The sequence below is a fragment of the Sapajus apella genome, unplaced genomic scaffold, assembly GCF_009761245.1.
Source record: "Sapajus apella isolate SASKATOON/1434 unplaced genomic scaffold, GSC_monkey_1.0 scaffold4, whole genome shotgun sequence".
Lineage (NCBI taxonomy): Eukaryota > Metazoa > Chordata > Mammalia > Primates > Cebidae > Sapajus > Sapajus apella.
This window is the reverse complement of record NW_022436944.1, coordinates 15,871,836-15,895,703: the sequence shown is the minus strand read 5'-3', so window position 1 is coordinate 15,895,703 and position 23,868 is coordinate 15,871,836. Positions and strand designations below refer to the sequence as shown.

At 34.0% G+C, this 23,868-nt stretch overlaps 1 protein-coding gene across 50 annotated transcripts in view; it reads left to right on the top strand.

Moving 5' to 3' along the window:
• MBNL1 (muscleblind like splicing regulator 1) overlaps positions 1 to 23,868 on the top strand; it is a 205,514-nt gene that overhangs the window by 56,338 nt on the left and 125,308 nt on the right. The window lies entirely within an intron of this gene.

Sequence of the window (23,868 nt, the reverse complement as noted above, 5' to 3'; positions counted from 1 at the left end):
CTCTCAAGTAAAATTTAGGGAGTCAATGTAAAGAAAGACTACAGAATGTATTTTAATATTTGCCCAGTTATTTATACTCTCAAAAAAAGCTTTTACAATATGATAAAAAATAATAGACTTTTTTTTTTACTGAATTCTATTTCAAATACTCATTAATTTTTCAAGTGCTAGGGATGGGAGGAAGGGAATATAACCTTTATATTTAATATCTATTATCAAAACATCCAGCAAAATTCTTTTGTCTTTGAAAATTTTGGTCACTTGTTCCTTTATTAAATTGAGCAATTTTATTTAAGATAATTAAACTTTCTCTTTGCTATATATAGTGATATCTATCTATAAATAGCACCCTTGATCAGATTGATCATAGACACATTTGAGATCAGATTCCACTGCAAAGTGGCATAGAATCAAGGGCACTGAGAACAGTTTTAAAGAGCCTCTGCAGACTTAGCAGAATATATGAAGTATGGAAATTAGGTATTAAAAGGCACACAAATATATGTACGTACAGGTAAATGAACAACAAAAGCGTTCAAAATCAGTAAGGCAAATCAAGTGTCCAGATGGTCCCATATGGATTGGATGGCATAACTAGATGTGATGAAGTAGTCCCAAAGGTGTTTACAGTTAAATTTTACAAGATCCTTTGTTGCTAGCATGGTTTATCCTCAATCAAGAAAGTGCCTTTGTTGCTGCTGTTCTTTCTAAGCCCCAAGCACAGACTTTTCATCACATTTTAAAAACCAGTTTATCTGATGATCCTGATAAAATATCTGCAAGTTTTAGACTAAATATGCAATTTTCAATTAAAGTTTTGATCTAGTAGTGTCCTAATTGGAACAACCATTACCAAGAATTTATTATTATTATTTGGTTTTACCACTGGTATCTCCCATGTATTAAAACTTTGACAGATTATTGTGTATACTGTGCTGCCACATATATTCAGTGTGTCTTTCAGTGACAGATTGACATATCATTTCCTTGTTTTCTCCTAATGATTTAGGAGATGAACTAACTGTAAGGTATAAACCATGTAGTAGTGTGTTCCATATTAAAGGTCCCTAAGCAGACTTCACAACTTTGTAAAGAAAGTCCTGTGAATATGCTGCAGTGTCATCAACTCTCACATAAACCTTTCTTTAATGAAATTCTCAGTAGCTGCAGTTACTTTGGTAAAACTACTAATTATATTCATTTGCCTGTTTATATTCTTATAGTTAGAACTTTTTTTAGAAACTTTTTTTTTTCTAATTAGTAAAGGTTTTTTAGACTATCATATAAATTTTTAACCACGTTTTGAATCAAGTTACCTGCTGCAGTAATTCTAGAACTAGTTATTTTGCTTCATATAAGATTTTGGTACACCGTTTCTACTTTTTTTCTCATGAAATCTTGCTTCAGTATGTGAGCGTGACAAACTAAAAACAATTTAGACCTCAAGCAGTGTGGCACTTACAGTTGAATAAAGTTTAGTTGTAATCCACATGCCTCAAACTACTCAAAATTCCACTGAGTAGCCTTGAATCAGTTTTATGTAAAAGGCTGTTTCTGACTTAAAAGAAACAATACAGTGTGGGGTGAATTTTCTTTTGAAGAACTGTATGACATATCTCCAGTTCATGCAAAAGGTGAGAAATGGAATGTTTCTCAAACCTAGCATAGACACCTAGGGACCTAGTTTGGGAAGCTTATCTTGTCATTTTTCTTGCCAAGGATAAGTGGAGGATTTCAGCTATCAACATTGCTAATCCGTTACCTTTCATGCTGAGCAATGTCTCTGCCTTCCCATAGACTTAGACAAAGCTTCTTATTTTCTTACAAAGAGATCCTGTTTAGGAAATTTGGTCTTTTTTTTAACTTTAACAGAAATACACCCTATGCTTTTAGAAAGGTGAGCAATTTTCCATGTTAACAGCTAGGCCAAAAACCATGTCTGCCAGTAAAAGTGAGTAACTAGATCGATGGCCTTTGATTTAGCACTAATGGTAGTTATTTGCATGTGGAAACTTAAGTGAAAGCAATTGGAAAGGCTTGATAGAAATTCTTCGTTGTTTGAAGTATAATTGATTATTAGAGTAGTAATTTCTTTGTGAATTTTACTGTAAACAAGTTTGATTCCAGTGAGGACATCTTATGCTAATGCTCATTTATCATATATTAACAACAACTACAGAGTTTTTATTTAATACTGTTTCTCATATAAATATAATCACATGCACATGTACCTATGCATAATTCCTATATTTTTGGCACGTTTGAAATATTTTCACTTTGAGATAAAGTTTGATTTTTTTGCTAGCAATAAAACTTTCTATGCTATGAGCTTCTGTTTTGAAAATTGCTGATTATTACCAAACAGTATAACCCCTTACATATTCTATTTTGGTTGACAGGCTGTTTTGTCCTCTTGATTCCTGTGGGCCTTGTGCATCTCTAACCATTATTTTTCTTCTTTTGTTATCTCTGAGTTCTTTCCAGCTTTCTAATTGTCCATTTTCAGAACTATTGGTTCAGATCTTGTATATGTCTCTCCTTAGGCACACAGAAGTGATTTAGACATTTAGTCTGTGAAGAATTAGATTCAGCATTGCATAACAGAGACACTTCCCCACCTCCCCAGCATTTGGCATAAACAAATTAGGGATTTATATTTCAGTCAGTTGTCTAGGCCTATTTGGTGACTCTACAGTCATTGGAATTCAGGTTTCTTCTCTCTTAGTTCCTGAGGACCACATGGCTTCCAACTTTAGGATTCTTTCAAAATTGCAATGTGGCCACTGCAGTGCCAGCCATCATATCCTTAGTCTAGGACACAGGATGCAGAAAAGGCAAAAGACCATAAATTGGCCCAGTCAGGCTCCTTTTAGCAAAGGTTCTCTGAGCTTCACCCGGTAATTTTTCAGTCCCTTGTTGGCTGATTTTGGCAGCAGGGTTTGCTAGGAAATGTTTCTTTAAAAAACAAAACAAGAAAACAATAACAACAAACCTGTTGCCTTGATTAAAATTGGGCCTCTGGTAGGTAAGACAGAAGGGGAGAATGGAAGTGGGTATTGAGGAGGGCCATTTCCATTCTCCCCTTCTGTCTCACCTACCAGAGCCTGATTTTACTTACTGTTTTAGGCCCTGTACTGTTAATTTACCTTGGATATTCAAGGCAAATTAACAGTACAGGGCCTAAAACAGTAAAATTTTTAATGAATTAGATAAGGAGTCACTGTGTAAACTGTATAGCTGCCTCCACAGTGCATAAAAAGCTGTATTCAAAAGATCATTTTTCCCATCATAAAACTTTCAGGATTAAGTAAATCTCTCTGAAAAGCATCTGGGCAAGGGAGTTGGTTGAGGATAGACCACTTTTGAAGGGAAATTAAAGTCTTCTCATCTTGACAAACTTGTCATCACTTCTACTGTCTTGGTTATTTAGTAAATAAAACCTGGCATATCACAAATGGATTTATTTTTCCTCATAGAGAAAACTAAAACAGTTTTATTTTTTATCTTACTATAACTGTATTTATTATTTAGGGACAGAATATCATTCTTCATCCAGGCTTGAGTGCAGTGATGCGATCTCAGCTCACAGCAACCTTCAGTTCAAGCAGTTCTCCTGCCTCAGTCTCCAGAGTAGCTGGAACCACAGGCGTGCGCCATTATGCCTAGCTAATTTTTGTATTTTTAGTAGAGACTAGGTTTCACCATGTTGGCTAGGCTGGGCTCAAACTCTTGACCTCAGGTGATCTGCCTGCCATGGCCTCCCAAAGTGCTAGGATTATAGGTGTGAATCACTGTGCCCAGCCTACTCTTCATATTTATATACACAGTCTTGTACTTACAACTGGAATATAGTAGAAATGCATGTCATAAAAACAAGTCCCAAATGATTTTAAATGACAATAGCCTGTACTCTGATTTGTATATCTGCTTCTTCCACAAATATACTTATTTTTTCTATATGGAGTAAAATAACAAAATGAATCAATATTTATTGAAACTGAATAGATGTCAATCAGTGTTTTCAGTGCTTTTCATTTTTTCATAATATTTTGTCCTTATAAAATCTCACTGACATAGTTACTGGTGTTGCTTACATTTCACAGATGGGCACACTGAAATACAGGGAAGTTAGGTAATACATGCAAGGTCAGTCAGCCAGTAAAATGTGGAGTTGAAGCCTTGTAATCTGATTTCACAGCCTATACTCTTAACTGTTTTGCTATGTTTGCTGGAAAACATTGCTTCTTAATTTACGTATACATATTCTAAGGATTGGACAAAGAAAACATAACTAACAGCAGTACTTAAGAATAAAAATGAATATCCAAGGCAAATTAACAATACAGGGCCTAAAACAGTAAGTACTCAGAAGTAATTACTATATTTTAAGTCAACAAATGAGTCAAGGAGTGAAACCAAAATAGTAGCAAGAATGCTGCCACCAACTTTCAAAGATGTTGTATCTGTTGTAAAATACATGGCCATATAGGAAAAATGTTAAATGAATTAGATAAGTAGTCACTGTGTAAACTATATAGCTGCCTCCCCAGTGCATAAAAAGCTGTATTCTAAAGTTTTAGTTGTTTAGAAAGTGTTTTTCCACAGAAGCAAGGTGATTTAAATCATTAGGTTAACCCCGAGAAGCCAAAGTAGCCGATACGATGCTTGAAGTATAGTTCAGTAGAAATATAGTACCTTGGAAACCTGGTTATTAATTAAACCCAAGAGGTGCCGTAGAAATATTATCTTATCATAAATCTTGAAAACTACTAGAGTCACAGACCCCAACTGCGTTTGTCAAATTATTTCTATTGCAAAGATGTATTTTAAATTTCTATTTAGGGTTCCAGAAATTCACTTTGCCTAGTGCAGGGTAGGTGGCCTTTCTCAAACTCATTCTGTGAGCCAGTGCAGTTTTCCCAGCTTTAACTTTGGGCTCTTTCTGTTTCCTGAAGCTAGTCTTCAATAGGGCATTTGCTTAGAATCTGTGGAGTCTAAAGACTGGGTATAGAGTGAGGGGCTGGAGACCAAAGCTTCTCATGTGTGTAACCCTTAGAGTGGGAGGGTATCCTCAATATGTCTTCCAAGTGACCACCTTTCTTTTTTCTAAGGACTCAACCTGCCTCTTTTTTTGAATGCAGTGCCTTGTCTACTGCAGAGCTTAATGAACAGCTTCTCCCCATTCTTCCTTCTCTCTGAAATTTTCAAATGTGTGGTTGTTGCTATTGTTTTCTAAATACTAGTAGCCATGGGGAAATAGGTAGATTGTAAAAGTATTGAACTCAATTTTTTTTTTTTGTTTTGTTTTTTGGCATTTTATCATAGGATATGGTCAAGAGATTAGTAATAAGAACTCAGAGGTGAGGAAGAAAAACAGGACGTGATAGAGGATGAAGATTCCACAATTTAAGTAATATAACTCATGTACTTCCTATGTCAAACTTCAGGGAGTAGATGTTAACAACTCAGTCATCAAGGAGCTGATTGCCAGCAGGGAAACTAGTATATTAGACGGTGGTGGCAATGATTAGGAGGGGAAATTTCTCAACAGCAGTTGCAGGGTCAGTTAAAGAGATACTTAAGGAAGAGAGAAAGAAATGGCTCTGGTGGTTTATCTTTCCTTTATCTACTTCCCTCTCTCTCACACTATTAAGTATGACACCACAAGTGAGAATAGAAGAACTAGAGGGAATCCCCAATAAGAGACTTCACATAGCCACAGGCCACCAGTCTATGGCAGCTGTCCCTGGATCATCATTGGTCAGTTGGTAACTACCTGTATTTTAACCCTAGATCACAATTTTAGGCCCAGCAAAATTCTACTGAAGCTATCTAGATTTATTAAGCAATATTTGTATTTTAGTTTATGTTAATGTCAGGTTGAGATCCAAGACCTCGTTTTCTCCAGACCCCATATGAGTCCAGTATCTTAAGTTAGAATCTATCTCTCTGCATAAAATTCAGAGCTAGCATGTAGGCTTCTGGATTTCAGAATCACTTATACCTATGTCCAGGCTGTTCTCAAATAAGGCAAGAAGCATTTGCTGTTAATAGTTGACAGTAAATTACACAAAGTAAAACACGGAAAATGAAAGTCAGAAAAGCAGGGAGGCTTCTCTATCGTTTTCAATTTTCTGCAAAACTATGGACATAATCAGTGTTTAGGATCTGCTTGTGATGGATAAATTACATCTGTAATTCCTTCTTTTCCATATTACTGTATTCAGACGATACTTTGCTTTCACATATCTTTGCTCATCTAATCATTCATAGACTGGGAATAAGGAGTAACATCTCCCAATCCTTGGAAGCATTTATAACTAAGTAGTGTTAGCTCACCAAATGGGCCAAATTAAAAATAAAAGGTTTCAGAGAAAAACAGAGCCAAATTTTTCATATTTGAAATAAGATTCCTCTTGGGTAGATGACATTGCCTTTTATAAAACAATTCTCCTTAAAGGGAGGCAATGAAGAAATGAACCATGAAGAAAGAAATAACTGAATAATTCATTGTTTATATAAAGAGTCCTGTTAAGAAAGATCTGTGCTCTGAATGAACTGTCCTTCTTCACATTATCTTGTATTTCTTCCTCGCTGAGACTAATGAAATCTAAATCTAGCCATGAGAAAAGATTATCATCATTGTTGATTTTTTTTTTACCATTATGAACTTTTACTGCCAGATATTACCATCCATGAATCGTAGCAGAGTAATAAGCATTAAACAAATGTCTACATAAGAAAACCCAATATGTTAAAAACAAAAGACAACCCCCCTCCAACTCTGATGAACTAAAGTCATTATCCACATTAAGGAAGAATCATCTACACTGCATGTGTTTTTATGGTAGAGTCTGTTTAATAGCTCCTCCAAATCGTTTAAACTATGATTTACATATAGTAGCTTAATATGTACCATACAGTAAAGTGGGTTGAGTATGCAGAGTGAGATACAAGATGCAAAATGAGGTTTTGGCTTCTATATTCCCTGCTAAGGATGAATAATTTTAGAGGAGAGATTCTCACCAGAAATACACATTTTTCTGCTGAAGATTTAATTAAGAATTTTTTAAAAATGCAGATCAATATATATGCCACTTCTTCATCTCAATTGTAGAAAAATCATCCATTCTTTCTCACCTTTTCACCATTCATTACCTGCTAGCAGACATTGCGATAGGCAATTCTGATTTAAGGGTGAATGACACACAGAGTCTTTGCCTTTTTGGGTGTCGATAGACTAGTGGTTATTATAAGTTTTCAAGCTTCTGAGAAGCACAACTAAGATTAAAATAATCATGGGATAATAAAATACTTTTAAACCCTCCTAGTCTTTAATTGTAAAATGTTCTGATAGAACACAAATTTGCTCAGATATCACACAAGTAGGCATTAAATGCCCTCCTGTGTGTCTTGAGAAATTTGTTATGAACTGTATTGGAAATCATTGCATAGTCAGTGTAGGAAGAACAGATGAATTTCAGCTATAGTTGTGTGTGCTGTAAAAGACTATGCATGCTTGCATTAGTCAATGTGAGTATACCACTGATTTTTGTGGTAAGAGATTTATATCAAGCACATCATCAATTTCTATAATTCAGTGACATAAAACTGAGTCACATTGATTTTTAGATAACACGTGTAGAAATGGCTAATATTATTCCCCTGATTTATTCTTCATCTATTTATTATATAAACTAATGAAGCAAAGAACAATTAACCCTTACAGGGTTACACAGTCAGGGAGTTGCTGAACTGAGATTCAGTGTGGCAGTCTGTCTTCACAGCATGTGCTTTCAATCTTTGTGCTAAGTTTAACTTGTTTAAATTAGCAAGATTATGAAGCACTATGCAGTGATCTTGTATATACAAAAATATAGTATATTGATAATTAGAGAATCTACATATTACACTATTGTACATATGTGAGCAAGTACTTGTTGACTCATTACAGTTGCCCAAATTTAAGCAACTGTACTTTTTAAAACATGCTCAGTCACATTTTTCTTAATCTAGAAAGTCACTTCTGAATAATTGCTTGTTTAGATTTTCTCATTTAAGGTGGGAAATTTATATTAAAATTTTAACTAGCAGTCTGACAACATAGAGTCTGAACCTAAAGTCAAGAAGAATGCTGCTGACAGGGGATGAACAGCATAGCAATCAGAATAGACTGTTGTTGGGGGAAAAACATGAAAATTTCTGGATTCCAAGATAAACCTTGGGGAATTGAGGTAAAGGGCATCAGATAAGGACGTTTTTTTATTTCATAACTTTTTTTTGCTTAAAATATAATTTAAATCACAGAATTAGTATAACTGATATTTTTCTCATACATAGAAAAACGTAATACATTATTTTGTAAGAGGCTGAGATTTTATTCACCTTACTGGGCAAGTCTTACTAGTAAGACTGAGAAACATGCTTAAAAACCTTTGTTAGTCTTTGCAAGTTAAAATCTAGATGAAACCATTCACCACCTCTTTGACAACGATTCATATATATTCTTACTCTATGTCATACTTATTTATGATTTTTAGTATTACATTTCAGAAATTTCCTAGGAATAAAATTTCAGTAATTTTAATTTTTTGTTTATCTGTAATACAATATCAGTAATGCTGAAATATTTAGGTCCAGGAGGTAGAATTGTTTTTCGTGTGAGTACATTAATTTTAATGATGTATTTTAAAACAGCTCACACTGTTCTTTTTAAGGCTTTTGTTATATGTAATTGGTATTTTATTCATTGTATGGCATAAAGAGCATGTTTGCTGTCAGAAAACATGCGTTTGAGAAGGTGAAATTTCTGGGCATACTGGGTATTGAGTAGCTATCGAGTTGTAATCCTGAACTCTTAAGAGATGCATCTCAAATATGAGAATTGATTATGTTATTTAAAATACTCCATGAGAAATATAATAATTTTTATGGAACAATTCATTGGACGAATGGTAGTTTGGACAGACACTTTATGCCAGTACCTAGTGTTATAAGTTTTCCTGAAACTGTTGCCACACATTGCGTTTTGGCCATTTGCATGATTGTACGAATTTAGTCAGACAACCAATTAGAAAAACATTTTTAGAAAATTAAAAATGAATTTGTGAGGATTCAATGAGATCAGTTATGTAAATCATTTAATTCAGCATCATGCCCCATGTAAATACTCCTTAGATGGCAGCAATTAGTATTGTTCTTACCTGAATTCCAGACTTCAGTCTAAGTTATCTTTCTTCTTAAGGGAGGAACTTTGCCTTAGGTCTGAATAAAGATTGTTATATAATTCAAACTTGGCATACAAGTCAAACTTATTTTATGTCCGGGACTAAATTGATCGTAGGGAAAAGTAAGTGGTGTTCCTTGTCCATTCATTTCATTTCTCTGGAGCTTTCTTCATTGGTTTGCTTTAGCTATAGGGTAACTTTTTATTGTGTTTTGGGTGTTTTCTGAGTGTCTATATTGGCCTGTATGCTCTTTCCTTTGGGATGAAATTTGTAATAAAAATTACTTTGTAGCAAAAAATACTCTTGTCAGGAATAATAAGAATGTGACTACCAGTGGTTTGCACTTCATTCCCAGTGTCACCTTTAGGATTTTCATCAAACTAGGATCTCCAGAATAATTTGCAAGAAGCCACATGAAAAAATGTGCAAGTCAAAACATTTTTTTAATGGCAGAGAATCAAGACTTTGTTAAGAGCCCAAACCATGGATTTAGCTGGATCTGAGTTTGATTCCATCATTGTGCCAGTCACTTTATTGTCCCAAGCTGTTTTCTTCATCTGTGAAACAAGTCCAGTATCATCTGCTTTCAAGATCTGTGAGAATTCAATTAGATCAGTTAGATAGAAATCATTTAATGCAGTATCTTATTCCATGTAAATACATAAATGGTAGCTGTCAGTTTTGTTCATATCTAATGCCAGAGTTCAGTCCAAGTTACCTTTCTTCTTATGGGAGAAACCCTGCCTTAGGTCAAAGTGAATGTTATTACTTATTATGCATATTGCACTACAGGTCTCTGTGCTGTAGGAAAAAATTAAAAAGGACTTACCTTGAATGTGTATAAGTGTGCACATACTAGCTTATTTACTTACCTGTTATCAGGAGAAAATAACACCTTAACCTCTTAACATATGTATCACTTGACTACTAGCTAAACAAGGAGGTATTAATAAAATACTTCAGTATTTATATTGTCCGTGCCTGAAAGTTTCTTAAATGCAGTTATCTGTGAATGGAAAAATGGTTGTAACCATCTGTTCACAAACCTAATTTCATTTAAAACTAATCCTCTTTAGCTTTATGCTGGTCTACAATAAATAATTCATATTTGATATTTCAAATGCTGTATTATTTATGTAAATTTCCTCCTAAAAGACTCACCTTTTTAGAAATAAATTGTTTATTCAATAAAGTACCTACACAGATTAGAAGGTTAAACATTAAAGTTCATTTTTTCATGATTTGCACTATTATTTTTGTATATTTTTTATACCTACGTAAACTTAATTGGTCAAATATCCACCACTCACTTTCTCAAATGTGTAAAGAAGCATCTAAATCCATAATACTCTGTTTATCACAGCTTTATTTTTTTTCCCTTTCACTGTCACTCAGTATTGATAGGGATCCAATTCTAGCCCATTGAAATGGTCCTTTTTGCTCCAAGATTTTTTAAAGCATTTGCCTCATTTATAAGTTTGAGATTTTTGTAACATGATTAGAAATAGGAAACTTTTCCAGTAAGTGAAAGGGGGGAAACAAACACCAAATGCCCATCTCCCTGATTTTTTTTTTTCCAGAAATAATACAGCCTAATTGTTTCCTATGGCCAGTTCTGTGTTTTCCTTCACAGCATCTTTAAATGTTCTTGTTTATCCAGTCTAATTCTGGATATGAGTTGTGCATTTACAGTTTGATTTGCTGAGCCATTCCACTGCCTTTTTGTTAAGGCTATTGATTATTGCCCATTCTTTTCTGCTGTGAATTGATTTAGTGTGAGACAGTGAGTTAATTGTATCACTTGATGTTGAAGAAGGATTAAATATGTGTTCAAAGGGGATGCTTGTAGCCTGTTTAATTGAGTTGGCTATTTCAGGCTTTTAACATGTTGTGAAACAATTAGGAGAAAGTACAGGAGGACCTCTGAGGGCAGGGAACATAAAATTTGTTTTCAGCTTTTTGGCAGTTGCCAAAAATGGTGCGGTAAGGCTTTCCTGGAATTAAGTAGTCAGTTGGTATTTGGTTAGCAGATGCTTTGTAAAACAAAACGTATTCCCTCTACATTTCCTTTAAAAATTGGAGAATTTAACACCTTTAGATAGTCATGTTTTATTGAGAAAAATCCATTATCTTTAAGAATGGTTTTATGTGGAAACTCCCTATTACTGAATATAAGAAAAAATAAGCAAGGTGTGTTGTGTATGTTGGTAGGAAATTACAGAGAGAAAATTAAGCTAAATGATTAAGAATCTGATAAGTTCTTTTTGTTTACTACAGTTTTGTTTCATGTTTCGTAGTTTTATAAAAGAAACTTCCATGTAATATTTAAGATAAGGCCAGTATTATTTTCTTTCACATTATTATGTAGTTTGGATTTTCTAAGCTTTAGACAATTCACACTTAATGTTGAAAGAAATTAACCTTCAGAATGAGATCATGGTGCCATGTTTCTCTAATGAATGTTACCTTTTGTTTTAGCAGCTCAGTTGGCTCTAATCCATGGAAAAGTTATTTCCCATCAACTCCAAAGCAGGAGCCAAACCAAAGTTAAAGAAACATTTTCCAGCAGACAAGTTTCTACAGATAATATCAATAGGCAAAGCGTGTGTGCATGCATGTGCAGACACACACACACACACACACACGCACACGTCTTATGGAAATATTAAATCAGGAAAAATTACTGAAATTCTCATAATAAAAATAACTGTAATATTAATGAAGTACTCCTTATCAATTCTTTCTAGTCACATTGTGGCCCCAAGGGTTTGCTTGACTTTTCAAGATGTATTTGCTTTGGGATAAATTGAAGAAGTACTACTCTCTCCCTGTATTAATCAGGGCTTTTTGATCTGTAACCTCTTGCTACCTGTGATTTATCTGGCTTAGCATATGAATTTTGAAGAATGAAGGAGCATAAACAATTATGGCTGCCTTTTAAAAAAATGCACATTTAAACCTGTGGCCTCAAACTTGTCAGTTCTAAACTTTAACAGTAGAGATGTGAAAACTCAGCATTGAAAGTAGAGAGATTTTGCCAGTGGAACTACTTTGCTGCAAATACCTACTAGGCCTAAATCTTTCTTTTGCCTAGTGATCAGCTGTACTAATAGCAGGATCCACTTAATTCCATGTGAGTCAGCAGCTTGCATGGCATGCCCACTGTGTACAAACAGCTTCTCAGGTACTTTTCCAGGCTTCCTGCCTGCACAAAGTAGAAGAGGCTTATAATATATTTATTTATATTTATTTATTCTCTCACCACACTACTTGCTCCATCACCTAGACCTGCTTGCTCCATCACCTAGTTGGAATTTCTAAAGCAACAGACATGGGCAGAGATATATTTTAAAAGCTGTGTGCCTCTGATCAACAACCATTACTGTAATACTGCTGAAAGGTTCAGGGAACATAGTATTTTTGCCATGACTTCTCACCCAACTGGAAATTTTCACATGCTCCAGACTTTTAGATAGAGCTGGCTTTGCCTTCTCCTCCTCCTCCTCCTCTTCTTCCTCCTTCTGTTTTTTTTTTTTTTTTTTTTTTTTGGCTTTGCTTTCTTATTTAACACTGTGGATGAATTTTTAAAAGATTGAGAAGATGAAATAACCTTCTCACCTACTTAGTAATTTCTTATTCATATTTAGAAGGTAGAGTAACTGTTTCATAAATTCCCCCATTAAGTTTCTGATTAAAAAAATAAATTTTTTTTTTAATAAATGCCATTTCCTATGATTTCTGGTCCCTAAAAAACAAACATACAAAAGCTACTTGATGGCACATTGGTTGTAATTAGTAAGTCTCCATTTATTATAAATCTTCTATTTTGCTTTATTAATGATAACAAATCAGCCAATTGATAATGTATTAACTTTTCAAAGATATTTATAAATTTATGTAGAGTTCTGTGACTTCCTGGTATGACTGCATGACTATTTTAGTTGTATAAAGATTTTCATATTTTTTATTCCTTTAAAAAATTTTTTTTAGAGACAATCTCACTGTTACTCAGGCTGGAATGCAGTGGCGCAATCTTGGCTCACTGCAGCTTCCACTTCCCGGGTTTAAGTGATTCTCCTACCTCAGCCTCCAAAGTATCTGGGATTATAGGCATGCACCACCATGCTGGACTGATTTTTATATTTTTTGTATAGATGAGGTTTTGCTATGTTACCCAGGCTGGTCTTGAACTACTGAGCTCAAGTGATCCACCCAGGTTGGCCTCCCAAAGTGTTGGTACACAGGCATGAGCCATCATGCCTGGCCTATTTTATTTTATTTTTAATCTCAAAATAACTCCATAGAGTTTTCTCCAAATAAGTCTGATATCTTTTGTTTGTATTTCTAATTGATCCCTACTTGTAAACCCGTTGAATCTGTAAATCCACAAACAAATGATTCTTCATTGATCAAGTTCTGTTTTCAAATAGATGTTCAAAAAGATGATAAAGGATGTATTATAACCTAAGGGCTTTATTTCTTTCATTTAATTTTTTTACCCTGTAATTGTAGTGGACTTAAATGTATACAGTTTTCTTGTACAACAAATAGTATTATTTAGATACAACAAATGAATAGATTAGCCTGTGTGAATATAGTTTTACAAACTATTAACGTATGAAAGTAGTCCTAAGATGCCAAGTGCTGTTACTTTAGAACTTCATGCATAAATTGGGTGTGTTGTTATAGGATACAGAGAAAATTGATGGTCAGTCTTAGCCTGTAGTGTATTTTGACAGCGTGAATGAGTCAAGCAAGCAATTTTCCAGACTGTTTAATGGTACAAAGGAAAGGGCTGCTAAGGAAGTCATTCTTATGACTAGCTGAAAAATATTTTTCTTAGTAACTGTTCTAGAGAAAAACAGTTCAACATTGGAAGAAAAAAAGCAGTCTCAAGTTACAAACATTCAAAAAGTGGTTTGATCATTAAAATGTATTTATCTTATGACAAAACTTTTTAAAAAGGATACTGCTTACTATATTTGCAATTTTGTCCTGAAACTCAACAAGAAATTATGCCTCACCATTACAAGTTTCAATTCATGGTAGAATTTTGACGATTATATTTATTGAGCTGCGCTTTTTATTTCATCAGCACAAGTAAAACTGCATTATCATAAAATAAAGATAAAATGTTTTAAGTTTATAAAATTTCTGCAAATTTATTCCACTGTGTGGTTCTAAACTGCATTTGAATTAAAATAGGACTTGATCGTTGGAGAATCATTTGTTTGTGGGTTTACAGATTCTATTCTAGGTAGTTTGAAAAGATTCATTGTCCAGCAGCAACTATTCACCCAGAGACATAGTGCTTAGCATGAGCTTGATGGATTCAAACCACTGGGTTTATCATTACTGCATAGATCTTTGAAAGGACAGGCTGCAAATCTTGTTTCTAAGCTGTGACTAGCTATTATTGTGTCAATTTGAAGAACAGAAGTAAAATCAATCCAGATTCAAAAAAAGACACTCTACAGTCATTCACAGACTGCAGCCAGTTCAAATGATAATATCCTGCATATTTGAACTCCTCTGATTATTAAGATTATTCAATATCATGTTAATATTTAAAACTTGGAATAGAACCTACTAACCTTATTTTTGTTTGTACTACTGGATGTGCCTCTAGCATTTTTGAAGTAGCTTGAAAAAAGTTGAGATTCAGCTGTGGTTCTGCTGAATTTACTAGAGTTACTTGGAGAGAGAAATCAATGAGTAGTCAAGTCTTCATATAATCAAAGCTTTTAAAATATGTTAAGAACGAAAACTTCAGGTGCTAGATTTAGTTTCATGGAAAACCTTTTTTGTGGGCCTAAGTTTAAAATTAGTTTTTTCTTTGCATTTTAAAAGGTTGCTTGTGCAATGTTTGATGGTTTTGTTTAGTATTTAGAGATGATTTTTTTCATTTGTCACTTTCAATATTGAACTCTAGTGATTTAGTGTGTTGGAACTGCTGTCAGAAGAGTCCTTAGAAATGACGTCATGCAGTTCATTAGTTTTACAGATAGGGAACCAAGGAGTGGTGAGGTTAGGGTTTAATCATATCATAAAGATCTTGAGGTCATTAGGACCCCTTAAATGTGACTAGTGATAAATCACAGCAAAAACTAGAATATGCTGTCTTCATTTCATGAAAATGGCATCATTGACAAACCTGAGAGATGAAAACTGCTATTAAGGTCAAGTCCAAGTGACAAAACTTTCTTGACTGTTCTGAGGCCTTGGTTACTGGTGGCATTAAAGTTTTATATTGTTTTTTGCTGTTTTCATACATCCAAAAAAATACATGTATATACATTATGCTTATTATAAAATTTACTAATGTAAAGGATATGGAAGACAATTTAAAATTATAATAAAATATACAATGCCCAACATTTAAATTCTATGTGGCCAATTGATTCTTACAGATGCCTTTTTGATTTTTGTCCAGCTCTTCAATCTGTAGCTAACCTGTGGTTGCAGTTGACAGAAGAGTTTAATTCTGTGTTTGTGCTCTTACTCCTGAGATCCTCATTGTACAGTGATCATCAAATGAAACATCCTTCATGAAAATGAATAGCTTCACTTTTTGGCATTTCCTTACCTTTTATGTGTCACAAAATAAAATACATTATTCCTGATTTTACAGTTAATTTGTAACTTGTTTCCAACCCCCACTAGTTTATAAGCTTCTTAAAAACGGGAAGCTTGCATTAATCACTTCTATGTATATGGTGTTTTGAATATCCTTGGCATTCATTAAGTGTTTAGAGAATTAAATGCAATGTTTCTTCCAGACTATGACCAATAATTGTGAGCAGATTTTATGTGCTTTTAAATTCAAGTTTAGAGAATTTCTTTTTATGTAATAGGACATTTGCTGGACAGCAACATATAACTACTCATAAAATGTTTCTCTGAGGAGTCCAGCATCCTTCATTTATTGGTGGGACTCATCCAGTTAAATTGCTCTGGCACTATAATAGACTATTTATGTTCTGTTGATGTAAATTTCTAGAACAGGCCTTTCTTTGGACTCATGCCATGTTTTGTATGTTATCTTGTACAAGCAGCACATGGGGACCTAGTCAGTCTTCCTGATATGATAGCTGTATATACAGTCCATGTCTCAGAGGGGAATGATAAATTGGCCTGTGCAGTGGCACAATACAGTTATTTTGGTGACAGCGTTAACTCTCTTTTCATAAGGGTGCTTTGTTGGAAAACTATTAAGATTAACACAGAATAATATTTAGCTTACAAAGATTGCATTGGGAGAAATGATACTGCCAGGATAGAAACATTATCAGTGTTAATTTTTTAAAAACCTTTTTGAGAAGAGTTATGGTTAGTATTATTATTTATTATGAGAGGAACATTCTGGGAACCAGACTACTAGTATAATTATTATTGTTTTTATTATCAAACTAACAGCACTAATAAAGACATGGTATTTGTTGAGAGATTCCTGTATCTCTGTTACACTTAAATTTCTCCATACTCTAATTTTAGAAAAAAAATTGTTTTGTCTTCCAACTGTGAATACTTTATAGTGTTGCAACTTCTACTTTTATCCAGTCTTTAATCTGGAGTAGGAAAGAGAATGCAAGCCTCCAAAAAGTGTAAGTCTCTAGACTCTGACACTTACTAACTTGCTCCTTATTTTTTCTCTCCAATAATTATTTTAAGAGCTGTATGATATAAACTATTTTTAAAAGAGCTGAAAAGTTCTAGAGAGTAAAAAGTGTTCTAGATTGTGTGTTTGTGCCAGTAGTACTGACAATTAAGCATTTGATTGAGGAGAAACCTACATTTATCCCCTTTGAAGAGGATCATCAGGGAGAATTAAAAATTTAGTGCTTCAGGCTCATTAAGAGTTAGAATAGAGTAATTATGTAGTTGATAACAAATGCTACCATCACCACTTCAGCATTATGGTATGTTACTCATTGAGACATACTGGCCTTCTTCAGTGAACTTCAGATTTTATCAAAGTCATTTACTTAGAGAGTAAAGTTCTGCTAATCCATTTTTTTCTGCAAATAGGGTGAGTTTTCAGAGGAGATGAGTTCCTGATAATAATCTTGAAATGATACAACTTTATTGAATATCTCCCCTTGGCATCAAGCAATACTTAATATCTTGACTAGTGAGCCTCTTGTTCATGCAGTATTTAAAAGAGATGAGTGTAGAGGTCTTCCTTCTGCATTCATTTTATTCGTTAGTAATTGAGAAGCTGGTCTAATTCTAATCTTGCAAGTTGGGAAATAATTAAAATGCTCAAGAGACATTAGATCAAGCCTGGTGTGCCTCTCTCTATCAAATTTTAAGGGATTTTTTTCTCTCAGTAATTCTTAATTCTGCCTTTGTGTATTTCCAGTCTTGTTTTCTATTTGTATTGCACACAGTGACATGTCAATTTCAAAAGAAAATGTATTCAGGTCTACTTTCAAACTAACTGAAAGAGATAGTGGTGTTTATTTTATCCTGAGGTTTTGTTGTTGTTGTTATGGTGGTTCTTTGTTTTTTAAATCTGAACATATCAGTAATCTCCTAAGAGAATCTCTTTATCCCAAACCCAGAGTCTGTTTATTCTTGTATTAGATACTGTTTTAAAAACCATGTAATATTACTATAGTATAGAAATTTTTTAAAATAATGAAAACAGACTTTTTTAAAACTACATTTTTCTACTGCATAAAAATACCATGACAAGAGAAAAACATTAGTACTCAGTCATACTGTTAGTATAGACCATTGTTGTTGGGTTTTTAACTCCATGTCCCTGTCTGGAAGCTTTATAGGGTTGTGTCTTAGTCATTTTAAGCCTAACACATTGTAGGCTTCCAATAAATATTGCTTTATTTGTATTAAATTTAAAATGAAATGGAATGTAGTGCATCACCAGAGTTCATAGCTCCTGACTCATGCCATAACTTTCCTTGCCCCATCCCCAAGATTTCAAAAAATGTAAACTATTAGACTAATTATAGTCATTACAGTTGTAAATTAGGTCATGCATTTCATTAAAAATTGACGCAGTTCCCTTTTTGAAAGGCTATGTCACAGAAATGCAAACTAGCCTTTTATATAGAATACTAAAATCATTTAACTTGAATTCTTCTAATTATGATGTCACAAAGATTTAAAAAATACATCTATATTATCATCTCAGTTTGATAACTAGCTGGGAAAAAATGTCAATTTTGATATGTAGCGACTGTTATGTTATTTTATGTTGTATTGATTGATTTTTTTTTCCATTTGTAATCACTAATTCTGTGAGCAGAATTCCCTGCAGCAGTGGACTGAAAAAGTTACGTTTTTCTGCCATTTATAAGCATTAGGAGTAGAAATCAATAGTTAAATTGACCTAATAAAAGATTTCTGCATTCTACCACTGTGACAAAAAGAACATCAGAAAGCAACATATATAGACTCTAACGAGGCTCAAAAGCACCTTTTGCATTTGTTTTGCATATGAATTTAATAAGCATGAGACAGTGTTAGTGAATTGCATTCGTTTTATCAAGTCTCTTTAAGCCAGGGTACTGTTAAGGAATAGGCTGTTGGTTCCTGGGAGCCAGATTCAGTTAACAGGTCAGCAACAGACTTGCCACATGCCAAAAATGGGGATATTCTGGTTTCAGTTTGCGAGATACTTGAGTAAACTTATGGAGAATTTTTTTTTGCTTTGCAATTACTGGTTACTTCTCTTTAACATTGCATTTGCATTCCATGTAAAAAATAGATTCTATATTTAACTTGAAATTTATCCAGATGTACTTATTCATTGGATATTATTTTTAAATAATAAAGGAATTTAAACAAGTGATAAGATCAATATAGTAATAATTCTAACTCCCTTTTATACCCATATGAAATTCGCTTTCAACAATATTGTTAAATAATAAAGGAATTTTTTAAAGAAATAGTGTAAACATACAAATATGAATAACTTGAACTCCCTTTTATATAAGTATATCTATATTTACTAACTATAAATAATTTTTTAAAATATATGTACACACACACATCATGCCTTAACAATGGTGATAGATTCTGAGTGTCATTAGGGTATTTCATTGTTTTGTGTACATCAGAGAGTATACTTACACAAACCTAAATGGCATAGCCTACTACACATCTAGACTATATAGTACAGCCTGTTGCTCTTAGACTACGAATCTATATAGCCTGTTACCATATCGAATATTGTAGGCAGTTATAGTATGATATTTGTGTATCAAAACATACGCAGACATAGAAAAGATAATTGTGTTGTGCTATGAGTTTATGATGGCTACAAATGTCACTAGGTGGTGAGAATTTTTTAGCCCCATGATAATCTTAATGGGACCACCATCATATATGTGGTCCTTTGTTGACTGAAGTGTTGTTATACAGCTAATGACTAGTTAGTCAAAAAAATCTAGTTCTGTGATTGGTTTTGTTCCCTCCTTTCTTCTGATCACTGTTCATTCAATACTTTTTATATGACATGCACAAGGTATGCAAAAATTATCCCCCTATTTTCAGTGGCTGTGTCTGTTGCTGACCCAGATAACTTCACTTCCTTCAGCTGTGCTTTCATTTTCAACTTCTCTAGTTAGAAATAAATCCTCTTGTGTTGCCCCTTGAGGGAGGAATCGTTTAGCAGGAAGTCACTTACTAATCACAGCTCATTAATCACATATGAAGAATACTTTTTAAATGTCAACTGTCATTCATAGAAAATATATGTTACTTTGAGGAATCTCTATGAATTACTTATTCATTTTCATTGCCTTTCACACATCATATTGTTTTGGAGTTTATTTCAAATATAAATTGACTTATATACAGTCTTGCAAAAAAGAGAGATAGCAGTTGCACCTTTTCTTTGATTTACTTGTTATCTTACTGGTCATGTAATTAGTCTGTTAAAGTCACTCTGCCTGTATAGCTTGTTGAAGGTTGCAGACAGTGGAGTGCTGGAACTGGCTCACATCGAGACCTCTTCCCAATTCCATGTTCAGTGATGTCTTTGTTGGTAGATTAAAATTGGCTATGGTGAGAGAGTTTATGCTTTGTAAATTGGCAGATGCTACAACCATGGTTCTGCCCTCTTCTAGACAGTCACTTATTAAACCTTTAGTAGCACTTATTGTTTACAGTATTATCTTTCCTTTTGTTTGTTTTTTAAACACTTTTATTATGAGGAATAGCCATGTAGAATTTTATTTCCAGATATACTGTTGTTTGAAACACTAAGAACGTCACTCATTATACCAATTGCCAACTAAGTAACTAAGCAAATTACTTAGCCTTTATGTGCCCAAGTGTCCTTATCTGTAAGACAGGGATAATAATAGCAGGGACCTTGGGACTGATGTGAGGTTGAATAAGAAATATGCTTATTTCAGTGCATATATAATGACCTGGACTGAGCATTCAAGCAATGCTACCTCTGATCTCCCTGTACTTTAATTAATATATATTTATTGATCCCACTGCCTAGTATTTTGATGTGTACACTGGGTCATCTGTTGAGACTCAATACCTCTCACATTGAGTATTAGCCACATTGACCTGCGGCAGATGACTTCTTTTGATGTTCCCATGTAATGCCCCCTTTTTTTTTTCATTTGTTTGTTTTTATTTTTTGGTCTGTCTGCCTGGGACTCTTTTTCTTCCTACATGAGTTTTGCAGATCTTTTTCATATTTATATTTGATTCATACAGTCCCTCCTCTAGAAAGCTTCTCCTCACTCTAGACCTAGCGACATAATGGTTTTGCCTCTTTGCTTATGTAGTTTGGAGTACAAATCATAATTGTACTATGTATAATTGTACTATGTACTAACTAATATGCATCTTACTCCATCTCTACATTTGGTTTCACAGCCTATGACTTACTGCCTTTGTGTTCTTACCCTCTTAGTAAGAAATGCTTGACACATAGTAGACCTACTGGAAGTGTACATTGAATGGTTGTTGGTTAAAGAAATAAAACAGGGACTTCGCTCATAGAGACCTTACTATTTGGTTGAAAAGATAATACATACACTTGTGACATGAAGGTAAACACAGAATATATTGAAGATATCTATATTTTAATTTTTTTAGTTTATAATTAATTTTTACATACCTATATTTTTTGTTGTAGGTAAGTCAATTACTTTCATGGTACACATGTGGACATTTATGTACATACGTACAAATACATTGATTTAGATCACGTAGACAAGATTTTAAGTAGCAAAGCCAAGTTTGTAAACCAGGTTTTGGGACTTCAGGTCAGAAATATGAAAAAAAAAAAATCCTTGTTTACTCTTCTACACACGAACTTATTTTTTTTTTCCTGTGATTTCTGTCTTTTTTTGTAAGTTTAAAAAATTCTTATGGCAATTTTTAAATGTACATAATATTAGAGAAAACAATCTAGCAACCTTCTCTGTATATCTGTTAGTTAGCATTTTGTATGCATGTATCCATGTGTGTATCAACCAACATTTTGGCCTTCTCATTTTATTAACTTTCACACTCCTTTTATCCCTGTTGTATGTTAAAACAAGTCTCAGACATCCTATCATGTTACCTATACTTCTTCAGTAGTATCTCTAACAGTTAAGAACTTACTTAAATATAACATCATTTCTAAATCTATGCAAATTGACAATAATTTATTTATTTATTTATTTTTTTGAGACAGAGTCTTGTTCTTTTGCCAGGATGCAGTGCAGTGGTGCCATCTTGGCTCACTGTAACCTCTGCCTCCCAGTTCAAGAGATTCCCCTGCCTCAGCTTCCTGAGTAGCTGGGACTATAGGCGCTGGCCACCATGCCTGGTTAATTTTTTGTATTTTTTAATGAAGACGAGATTTCACCATGTTGGCTATGATGGTCTGGATCTCCTGACCTTGTGATGCCCCCTCTCAGCCTCCCAAAGTGCTGTGATTACAGGTGTGAGCCACTATGCCTGGCCAATTGACAATAATTTTATTGTATCATTTGATAGCCATTTTATGTTTAACTGTTTCTGATTGCCACAGCAATGTCTTTTTTTTAATAAGTACATTTTTCCAGTCAGCATCTGCATTTCATTTGGGTTTTATGTCTTTTAAGATTCTTTTGATCTATAACAATTGCTCTTCCCTTTTCCCCCTCATGCCTTTAAAAAAAAAATTCAACTCATCATCCTGGAGAATATCTGAAATTCTGAATTATCTGATTTCTTCACTATGGTGTCATTTAGCTTGTTACTCCATCATCCTTATTTTCTGTAAACTAAAAATTAGAGTTGAGTTTAACTTTAATGTGATTTATCATTATTTGGGAGGAACATTTCCTAGAAGGTTCTATAAACTTTCTATTTCATCATATTGAGAGAACATAATTTTAGTTATCCCTACTTTTAATGATGTTACAGTCTATCAGTGAATCAGGTTGGCCTGGGCCAATCCTTATAAAGTTCTTCATGAGACTTGGATCCAGTGATTTCACCTCATTGTTGATTTTTTTGTAGCCATGATATTTTTTAGGGATTGCAAAATAGTGACTTTTAATTATGCAATTTCTGGTACATTTATTATCAAGAATTTTTTTCATAAGGAACTTTTCTTAGTAACTATTGGCAACTTCAAATTAGTTTATATCAGAAAAAGGGAGAAAATGCATGATTTTTATTTATCAATTTTCAGAATCAGATATTCACTTCTAATATAAGATTTAAATAAAGTTACACATGTATTCAAGGATGCTAATAAATTTTTCTAAAAAAAATTTCCCTTGGAGAAATTCTTTTTTGAGATGGAATTTTGCTCTTGTCACCCAGGCTGGAGTGCAGTGGTGCAATCTTGGCTCACTGCAACCTCTGCCTCCTGGGTTCAAGTGATTCTCTTGCCTCAACCTCCCAAGTAGCTGGGATTACAGGCATGCACCATCATGCCCAACTAATTTTTTTTTTTTAATTTTTTTTTTTTATTTTTAGTAGAGACAGGGTTTTACCATGTTGACCAAGCTGGTCTTGAACTCCTGACCTCAAGTGATCCTCTTGCCTTGGCCTCCCAAAGTGCTGGGATTACAGGCATGAACCACCACTCCTGGCTAAGAAATTCTTTGATTTGCTTTTCCTGATTTTTTTTTATTATTATGTTTTAATCACATTGCTTCCTATGGAGGTATTATCAGAAAAGTGTTCTTCCTTTTTGTTTATCATTAATGTGTCTCTATGATTGAATTTACTTACTCAGAATATATATATTGGGCATCTGTCTTTTTATCAAGCTCTGTGCTGATCCCTAAGGATATAGATATGAGCTCTGCTTTTTTCTTTTCCTCTTTTCTTTTTTTTTAAATTTGAGACAAGAGTCTTACTCTGTCATCCAGGCTGGACTGCAGTGGCACAATCTTGGCTCACTGCAACCTCCACCTCCCGGGTTCAAGCGATTCTTTTGCCTCAGCCTCCTAAGTAAGTGGGATAACACGCATGCGCCACCATGCCCAGCAAATTTTTGTATTTTTAGTAGAGATGGGGTTTCACCATGTTGGCCAGCCTGGTCTCAAACTCCTGACCTCAAGTGATCTGTCTGTCTTGGCCTCCCAAAGTGCTGGGATTACAGGCTTGAGCCACCTTGCCCAGCTGCTTTTGTCCTAGAATTATATAGTTTGGTTTTCCT